Source organism: Choloepus didactylus, chromosome 2 (assembly GCF_015220235.1).
Source record: "Choloepus didactylus isolate mChoDid1 chromosome 2, mChoDid1.pri, whole genome shotgun sequence".
Classification (NCBI taxonomy): Eukaryota; Metazoa; Chordata; class Mammalia; order Pilosa; family Megalonychidae; genus Choloepus; species Choloepus didactylus.
The window spans coordinates 240,138,906-240,149,408 of NC_051308.1; positions in this window are offsets into that span (position 1 = coordinate 240,138,906).

The window sequence follows — 10,503 nt, forward strand, 5'->3', positions numbered from 1 at the left end:
ACAGCAGACACCCCCCCCCCCAATATCACCACCAAGTCTCTGAACCTAAGAAAGCTCTTAGTTTATTGCTTTGCTGAAGATAAAAGGAGGTTTTCAAGCTGAATCACGAGTGTTCTTGTATTTTAAGGGAAAAAAACCCTGATCTAGAATTAGGTGTGTCGAGGCCAGAGGGTAAAGGTGACCTTCGGATCTTCTCCAGGGGGACGGTGATGCTGTGAACAGATCTTCTGCATTTGCTCCTCGGGATCCCCACAGGGCCCTCCGAGCGCTGGCCCCAAGGACCTCCCGACCCTCTGCAGGAAAGGGGTGGGCGGGCTTCTACCAGGTGTCCGGCTCCTTCTTGCCTAATCCCGACAGAGCCAGGCCGGTCCCTCCAAGGAATTGGGAACGCCGGAAGGGGCTCACCACCTGAATACCACATGGTGGAGGGAGAGATTCCTCTCGGATGCCTAGCACCCTGCTTGACCCCTGCTGCTCATGCCCAGGGTGCCCCAAGTAAAGCAAAGCTGCGCCCCACAGGTGTCATTTACAGTCCTGGACAGGGATCTCCTCCCGGGGCCTGGAAATGTTAGGCATCTATGTCCGAGCCTGGGAAAATCTAGAACTCCCCATAACTTCCTCTGGGCTTTGAGCCGGGGCCCGGGGAAGGACAGAATCATCTCTAGCCTCACACACACATTTGCACATGGCCCAGAAGGCAAGTCCGGGTGGCGGCCCGTCTCGAGACCACCCCTTTCACAAACACTTAGAATTTGTTTCTAATCTTCCCTGGGACTTCCTACAAGTGCTTGTAACAAGAGCTTTTACATCACATGTGCAGGGATGCTTGGCTCTACTCAGATGACCCCTTCCCCCGGCTGCCCACCCTGCCCCCCGTGCCAGCCAGGGCCGTGAGGGGGCCTCTCGGGCTCCTTCCCTGGGAGTGGAGCAGCATCTGGGTCAGTGATAAACATGTGCCCACTTGACCAAAACCTGAACAAGGTCTTCCAATGTTGAACCACAGCAGCTCCACATGCCCAACGGTGCAGACTCCGAAGGCCACATGCAGGGTTACTCTTCTCAGGTTTTGCACAAAGATGGGGACGATGTCATGGGATGTAAAGAGAGGGTCCAGTCCTCAGGTGGAGACTGTGCTGGGCGCACAGGGGGCCTTCGCTCTGCCCTCGCCAGGGGGCGCCACACTCCTCCTTTAGGGCCACCCGGGTCCCCACATTTTCAAAGCTCAGGAGAGGGGTGTGGCGTGGCTTGTGGCACCGCGGGTTCCTATTTGATAGGTGATGACTCCATCCTTTCTACCAGGGAAAACACAGTTGACGATGGTTCTTTGAGAAAATCAATTTTTGTATTTAACAACCACCACAACGGACTACAAGAGGAAATAGCTTCCTCTTTGGTTTCCATTCTGGTCCACACTGGTTTGGCATTTTATGACTCAAAAATAACTTTCTACTTTTCCAAGCACGGAGTCGATCCCCGTCAGAATCTGCAGTGGTCAAGAGATCCAGGAGGAAGGAGATCTGACACACTAGACTATGTTACGGTTTTCCTTTCCTTAAAAAAAGAGAGGAGTCATTCTAGCTAAAGAGACGCTGCTAATCTTGGGTGCAGCTTCTATTCCTGGAGGCTACATCACGACGTTTCTCTTTCCTGGTAGCTGTTAGTCATCCCAAAGGAGATGGTGGCCGAGGTTCTCGACCAGGCGCACACTGGGGGCACTTCCCTCCCGTGCCACACGGGGTGGGCAGGAGCTCTCACTGTGCACGGGACCTCCTGGGGAGGCCACTTGGAGGGTCAGTGGGGGGCACGCGGCCTGGGAGAGCCAAGGGGTCGAGAAGTGATGCTGGGGACGGTGACCGAAAGGAGGGGAGGCTGTGCTACAAGATGGTGTGAGTGTGTGCGTGTGTGTAAGGGCTTGTGTGAGTGTGTGTGGGGGTGTGAGTGAGCATGTGAACACACGAGTGTGTGGGTGTGGGTGCAGGATGTGTGTACAAGTGTGTGTGGGTGAGTGTGCAAATGTGAGCATGCATGTGTGTTTAAGTGCATCCATGCATTGTATAGTGGAGGGGGTGAGTGTGAGTGTGCAAGCATGTGCACTGGTGTGCATGTGTGAGTGCATCTGTGATGTGTGTGAGCGTGTGTATACATGTGGGAGCGTGTGTTTAAAAGTCACGGGTGCACAATGCAATTGTTTTAAATGAGACAACATCTATGAGGCAGCAGGTTAGTGGTGTAGGGAGAGCATGAGACCCGGGTCAGAAGATTTGGTTCAAATTAGACATGTCATTTGCTGAGCACCCTTGGGCAAGTCCATCAGTCTCTCTGGGGCTCTGTTTCCTAATCAGTAAATTGGGGCTGTAGCAGAAGTCACCATTGCCCACCCCAATCCTTGCCTCCCGTCCACAGTAAGGATGGGGAAGGGGCTGCCCAGGCCCCCTGCATCTAAGTGAGGCCACGTGACTTGCTCCCAGCAGAGCTTGCCCAGCCTCTGTTATCTGCCTCCATCATCTCCATCTCCGAAGCCCAATGAGTTGCCCAGTAGTGCTGCTTCTTCCCTTGTAAGGCTGTCTGGAGGCACTTCTCTCCTGTCCTGTGGGCTCTCACCCACACAAACTCGTTTCTTCTCTGCCCTTCTCTTTCTCTCTCTATATATTTATGTATTGTTGTAACCACCTGTAGGGGGATCAACTGTGTCCCCAAAAGTCACGTTGAAGCCCTAACTCCCTAACTAAATGAGGGTGTGCCCTAAATCCAATGACAGGGCGTATTTCTGGCAGAAAGGGGAGGGAGATTGAGAAGCAGAGCAGACAACAGGAGGCAGAACCTGGTGTGGCACTGCCACAAGCCAAGGACAGCAGGCAACTGCCAGAAGCTCGGAGAGGCCAGGAAGTCTTCCTTTCTAGAGCCTTCGGAGGGAACACAGCACCTTGATTTGTGTCTTCTGGTCTCCAGAACTGTGAAAGAATAAATATTGGTTGTTCTAAGCACCCCCCCCCACCCCCAGTTTGTGGTACTTTGTTTTGGCCACCTGGGACACTAAGACACCCCCAAACTTAGGAATCGATTAAATGCCTGATTGCATTGCTCTAGGGTAAGTCTCTGCTGCCAGCAAGGGCTCCAAAGAGACCACTTACCTTTCCCATCCCCTCTTGGGCTTAGGGCAGCTCTGGGTTCAAACCAGGTGACCCAGCTGCTTGATGATGCTGAGGCGTGGAGAAGATGACTTTCTTTCCTTATGGAACAAGTGTTCCTCTTAGAGAACAAAATGTCTTTGTTCAGGAAAATACCCAGCTAAGGGGGGAAAGGTGAGGCTCTCAGGGTTAGGTAAAAGGAGACCAGAAAACCAAACAAACCCAAACCACTTTTAAATTGCGCTGCCTAATAGAAGGCAAGGCCTTTGGGGGAGAGGGAAGCAAAAGGGAGAGGAGGCTGGAGGGAGAGAAAACAGTAGGGTGCTGAGCCGATTTGGCAGAAATGGCTTGAAGACATTGAGGAAAAAGCTGAGTCAATTTACGCTGTTTGCATTTAACTCCCTACAGCTCCCCAAACCCTCAGCGAAGTCTGCTGCACACGCGCGTGTCTTTTGTGAAGAGGGCTTTGGAGTTGCTCTCTTGTTGTTAGCGTTATTTGTTTTTCAACCCAGAGAAAGAGGCAATATCCCCATGGGGTGGACGCTGGGGAGGAAATAAAGCAACAGCCACAAAATCAGATCAGAGGACAGAGCTGAGGCTGGGTGGAACTGTGTCCCCAAAACGCATGCATCCCCAAATCCTAATCTCCGGAAATAGGGTCTTTGAAGGTGTGATGAGTTACAATGAGGCTGAGCTGGAGTGGGTGGGCCCTGACCCAGTGTGACTGGGGTCCTCATAAGAGGGAAGTTTGGATACAAGCAGACAGACAGACCGACGGGGAGAGGCCATGTGAAGACGGGGGCGGCGGGGATTGGAGAGACCCAGCTGCAAGCCTAGTGATGCCAAGGGGGGCGGCAGACAGCAGCCGAAGAGGCCAAGAGGACCTCCCTGCAGACTCCAGAGGGAACCCAGCCCTCCCAACACCTTGATTTCAGACCTCGGGACTCCAGAACCATAAGACAGTACATTCTATTACTTTAAGCCCCGCAGTTTGTGGTACTTGGTTAGAGCAGCCGGGAAAGTAAGACCATCAGTGAGCAGGAGAAGCATGAAATAAAGAAATCTTGGGGAGGGCTTGGACCTGCCAAAGGGTCTGGGGTGGGGTTCTGAGCCCCTCTGGAGGGAGTTGTTTCCTGCAGCTGCCACTGGGGTTCCCCAAGACTCATTCTGGATCGGGAGGCTGATCCCCGGTCCATGTGCAGGCTGCCTCGGGACAGGATGGCCCGCTGTGAGTGCGCTCCTTCAGCAAGCATTTATGGAGCACCGGCTGTATGTCAGGCCTGGCATCGCAGTCTATGGGGGGCACAAGGTGGGGATGGGCTCACGGACCTAAGGTGCCTGCCGCCCCCTTACCTCCTAGAAACATTGCTGGCTCCTCCTCCCTGAAGGCCAAGTCCAAGTAAGCCCACGTTCCCGAGTGTGGACTACGAGCACTCACAGCCCGGCCCCAGCTCTAATCCTCAGAGACCAGGCGCTCCTCCTTCTCTGTCCCTGTCCCTCAGAAACCCCCTGCCTTCCTCTGGCCGTGTCTGACCCCTTGATGCTCCCAGGAGGCCTCAGGCAGGCTGGAGACTCTCCACAACTCGTGTTCTGTTCCCTCTGCCTCCGTGCCCTTCTCCCCGGGAACATTCTGGCCCGTCCTGCAAAGCCAGGGGAGCTGCCACTGGCCTCTGGCCCCTCCTTCCCCTCTTCCCACCACGCCCTGTCCCCCCAGCCCAGCAGCCCCGTCCTCCCAGCCGGCAGAGATGGACTATGTCTTCACTGCTTGTTCTCGGGCCCTCTTCCCTCTGCAACAAGGACAGGGCTGTGCCCACCCGGCGCCCGGCTCTCCATCGGTGTTGGCTGAACTGAACCATGGAGGCAGTGAGGTTGAGAAATATTTTTACCTAAGGATCTGGAGGACTTTGGCCAGCATGGGGAGGATAGGAACATCAACTACAGTTGTAGCCTCCCTTCTGGCTAATCTGCATCCGACTCCCAGTAAAAATAGCTCCCTTTCCCCATATCAGAAAACATCTGCTCCCGCTGGCTGCCCCGCCATGTACCAGCACTATAAATACCCTGGCTGTGTCTAGCCTGCCTTGGCACAGTGGCCAAGAGAACTTGGAGAGAGTCAATGCCAGGCGAGCCGAGGGCAGTGGGAGGCAAGGGGCAGAACCTGCACAAGCTCCCCCTTCCCTCACCTCCAGGCATGGGCTGGCCATGCTTCCCACACGGGCTCGGAAAGCCCTGCAGGATTCCCGGGAATTCAGACACGGATCAACGTCAGCTCCCCCTAGTCGGGCGATTTTCAACACGTTGTCTGGTGCAAAGACCCAGCTCATCTCTCACCGGCTGAGACCCAACCCGCCCAGTTGCAGCAGGATTCCTGCAGGGTGGGAGGGTCAGAGGAAAGGAGTTGCTTTTTCTGCGAATTAAACTAGAAGGAGGCATGTAATTCCACGTTCCTTGAAGCTACTTTTTATGTTTAATAAGCCAAAGGCCGAAAGTCCACATCTTGTTGTGCTCTAGAATCTGCACACATTTCCAAGCAGGAGGAAAGAGTTTAGTTTGGGGGAAAAGATTTGGGAGAGAGACCTATGACCTTGTCAAGTCTGCAGCGGTCTCCATGAACAGGGATTCACTGAAGTTGAACTTCTCCCGCCCTGCTTGGCTGCTCCCAGCAGGAAGCCTGGGGGTGCGGGGGGTGGGATAGGGGAAGGGCCTTTCTCACAGCAGCCGCTGCTTCCCCACCTTTCTTCTCCACCCACCCTGCTCCCTGGCGCTGGGCTGCCTCAGCACCTTCACCGTGGGAGGAGGCAGTGTCACCTTTGTCCTCCATCGGTCATTGCTCCTTTGGCCATAGCAAACATTTAAAGTTGACTTTTTATCCTGCGGTGGGGGGTCCTTTGGGGTTCTTCGGAGACCCCTGGCTCCCTTGAGTGGGGTGAAGACATCTTCGCCAGCTGCAGCCTTGGCATCTCTGCTCAGTCCCTGCAGCACGTCTCCTTGCGTGGCCCTCTTGGACCAGCTCTTTCTCGTGGCTCACATCTGGTCTGTGGGAAAACACTCACATCCTTTGCCCCCAAAGACCCTGTGCCCAATGCATCTGCCTCTCCTTGTTCAGACATCAGGGCTTCTTGCCTTTAGGATTTCTTGGGGATGTGACAGACACCAGTTGTCGGCAGCCCCCGGCTGCAGGTATGTGTGTGAGCTCTCTGAGTGTGCTCCTCCAAGTCCTTCTCATCAGGCCTGGGTGAGGGGAAGAAACCCCCTCCCCTCATCCCTGCTAGGTATGTGTGTGTGGGGGGGAAGTGCCACAGCATCCAACAACTCTCTGTCATCTCCATCCTCTCCCTCCTGACCTTGCCACTCTCCAACCTGTGCTTGCCTGTGGGGGTCACAGGTTCTCAGACCTCTCTTTGTGGGCCCTTCTGAGCCTGTCTATCATCTCCTTCTGGAACATGGGAGTAGTTGGCAGCTACTGGTTTATTCTTAGCCTTCACTAGAATGAAACAAAAAAATCATTTTTGTCTTTTTTTTTGACATCCTGTTCCATTTGTATTAGCCCAGAGTAGTAGGCCAGCAGTTAAGTTTAATAGCACAGTTTGTCTTCTTTGGCTTAGTGATGCTCCAGGAATATCCAGTGTCCCTTCAATCCTCATAGTTACACCCCACAGGCAAGAAGGTTGGCAGATGGCACAGCTTTTGTGCATGAGGCTACCAGTGGTTTTCGAGTGTTGGCTGGTCACCTCATGGTCATCGATGGCTGCTGTAGCTCCGGGAATCAAGTCCACAGTCCAGGCAGGAAGAATGGGAAGGGGTATGGCCAGCCCTATCTGTCTCTTATGATAGAAAGGCAAAGCCTCTTCCAGAGGCCTCCAGAAGATAGCCACATATGTGCCCTTTGGTAGAATCAGACCACATGGATTTTGCTCACCAGACTCCCTAGTAGAGATGGGCAATGGAGGGAGGAGTGGGCTGGGAACAGTGAAGTGTCTATCTCTTTGAGTAGCTCACATCAACCAAGACAGCGACTGAGCTTGGGAAAACCTTTCCCATCATCACCCTCATCCTCCTCTTCCTCATTATCACGTAATACCAACGGTCACTCATGAACGAGCCTGTGCAGATGCTACGTGATCAGGGGCATGTTGGGTTCTGTCCTTGAGGGGCTCATGGCTGGTTTCTTGTAGAGTCTCAGCAAGTTTGGTTCATAAACATTACACTACTTATTATTGCCGTTGATGTTATTGAAGTGAAATTTCATATGTTACAAAGTGATCTGGATGTCTGGGGACTGACTGAAGGCAAGAAAATATGATATGCTGACTTTGACAGTCACTAAATATCCTGGGGTCTGTGTGGTAGAGAGTAGAGCATCTTGGGAGAGGGAAGGGTGAACAGAAGGACGGGTAAGGGCAAGGGGGAGAGGCAAAGAGCACTGCTGTAAGGAATTTCCCTTCCATGGCAACCTCTGGCGTGAGGAATGGGTGTCTGTCCCTCCTTCCCACTTGTCAACTTAAAACATATTACAAATGTAAACCAGAGCAAACACTGGGATTCTAGATTCTTCCTTTCTTTTTACAGATGTCCCACCTTTGACTTATTATCTGCTGTGGGCACATCCAGTTCCTTCCGTGCCTCAGTTTACTTACTGCAGCCAGAAAGAGAATAATGTATATTATTAGGGTTGATACAGAGGTTGTTCTATTTGAGCCATATATTGCTTCTATTTTATTACAGGTTTTATGATAATACTAGTTATTGATAAATCATGTCACCCCATTTTCCTCTCGAGGTCTGCCAACCAGTTCCTCCTCCCTATCTGTGAAGGGTGCCGTGTCAGGTGTGGGGAGAGTGGCACCATTTGTTCCGGCAACTTTGCCTTCCTCCGTGGGGTCCCTGTGTTCATCCTAGAAGCGGAAGACACGTCCAGGTCAGCCGTCCTACCCTGTCCCCTCAGACATGGGGCTGATATTTAGTCTAGAAACTCCCAAAGGAAATATCCACTTGCACGTGAAAAATCTCTGGAATTTCTCTGTTCCCCTTTGCCCCGGGCCCCTGTGTCTGCGAACCGGCCTTGAAGATCTTCGGCTCACACTTCTGCCTTATTCTGGGCTCCGGGCCTGGCTCTCCTGCCCCCCGCTGGAGTCTGGCTGTCCTTGGGGCAGAGAAGGCAGGGGAGGAGGTCGCGATGATGGTCAGGAGTGGGCAGTGGGCAGCTTGACATGACTGGGAAATGCAGGAGCAAAATCCCCCTTTTGAAGGAAGGTCTTGCCCTCACCATCTCTTGCTCCAGTTTCCGGAGACCAAAGTCATCTTGGACCCAGCAGACAATGGAAACTGTGCGTGCCTTTCCTGACACCCACCTTTTCCTTGGTCTCTTCCTTGGGCTGCTTGTGCCTCTCCTTCCCCATTTCTAGCCTCCCTTTGCCCTCCTCTGCACTCTCCTTCTGATACCCACAGATCCAGAGCTTATTCAGATCAGGCACCCCGAGATGGGGGCACCCATGGGCCTTTCGAGAGCCGTCTACGAAGCTTGTATAAGATACTGAGTGTCTGCTTTCTCCTTCTCTTTGCCATCAAGACAGGGGAACACACCTTCCAACCCGTGTCCTGCCTCGGCCCCTCCTCCCCCAGCCCCGTTTCTATGGCTGTCTTGTCTCCATCTGAGCCTGGTTTCTGCAGCAAAGGAGAAAGACCACAACTTCCCAGCTCCTTTTATAAATATCTTTCTCTCCATCCAGCAGGTGGGGTTAAACCAGATTAACACGGAGGGGGCGGTGGGGATGGAAAAGAAATCCGAGGGAAAGAGGAGGGCACCCTTTGGAAAACTAGAACCATTCAAGTACCAGGTGTGAATGTTTTAAATAGAAACCTGCTTACATTACACTTAGAATAATAACAGTTGGCACTTTTAGGTTCCAGTCCCTTTTCAGAAGGCTAACATTTAACTTCCAGACATATCCTGGGCAGTTTTCACATCAAATGAATCCATTGTTGCAAATGCTAAAGGTTTTGAGCGAACCACTGCCTCGTGGCCCATGCTGTGTGTCTCAGATCCCGAGTTTGGGAGTTTATTTTCTGAGTTATACACTAAACCTCTCACCTTCCAAAATACACACAGCAACTCTGTTTTTCAAAATGCAGTCATACATGGGAATTTCATGACATCGAACCCTTAAAAATGTGGAAACTTTGGTTTCAAAATACTTAATGGGGGAAAATAATAAACCTCTTGATTTGCGATTTCTGTGCCCTGCTTATGGTCCATTTCTGAAACGGTAACGGGTAAATGATGCTGGGTTCAGAAGGTATAATCGCGTATTCATATATGCCACGTCTTGGCAGGCGGGTAGCTTTCTATGATCTGGAAATATTTTCCTTTCAAACAGGAATAGAGAGGTTGCTTGAGGGTCACAACCCATCTCACAAAAGACTTTTCAAACGAGATGCAGGACAAGGAGCTCCGATTTCTTGGGAGATCACCAGTGAGCTTTTGAATTAAAAAGATCATAAAGATGCCGTGAGCTTCTGGACCGTTAGCTCTGAGATGGGGAGTTGGCCGGCACTCATGGCTGGCCGAGGGGGCACCAAAGGCTTATGTTTGGGAGGAGCAGGAGATGGAGCCCTTGGCCCCGTCACACATCCCTCACTCAGAGTTACCAGGTGGGCTGGTGGCTGGTGGCTGGTGTCCTTTTCCTGTGGCTTGGCCACCGGCTTCCCAGTTCTTTCTGCAAAGCCAGTGTGACAGCCGCCTGCCTGCGTGTGGCTGTCTTGCTGACAACCCCACCAGCCAAACAGCTCCGTTAACAACCAGGGGACGGTGACCGCATTTCTTCCTTGGGAGCTCCTAAAAAGTCAGGGCCCATTGGCCCCGCGGAGTAAACACCTGTTTTCCTAAATCACAGAAGGCTCTGCCTTTTCCCCAGAGTGACCCACTCGGTTATGTCTGTTGGGAAAGCAGTGAATAGGGAATCACAGGGGCAGGAGCTGGAGGGAGAGCGACAAAGTGATCCAATATTTGCCCACCTCCCAAACCTCTCCGAGGAATCAGAAGACACAGTGGTTTTCTCGAGCTTGAAGAACTTATTTAGTTCCTTAAAGTAGAGTGAATTCACTGCGGAAACTTTTGCAGAAACATCTGGTGTCTGGACTAGTGCTTGGCTTGTAGTCGGTGCTCAGTGGCTACCGTGGAGTGAATATTCCAGGCCCTTTTCTAGATGGGGGAGCTGTGGCAGTGGACAGAACAAAGATCCCTGAATGCACAGAGCTGGTGATCTAATGGGGGAGACAGAAAGCAAGGCATGAACGTGTGCTATTTCACATGGAGATAAAGGCCAGGGGGCGATTACACGTGGAAAGGGACACATGTGTGGAAGGGTCTGGGGGA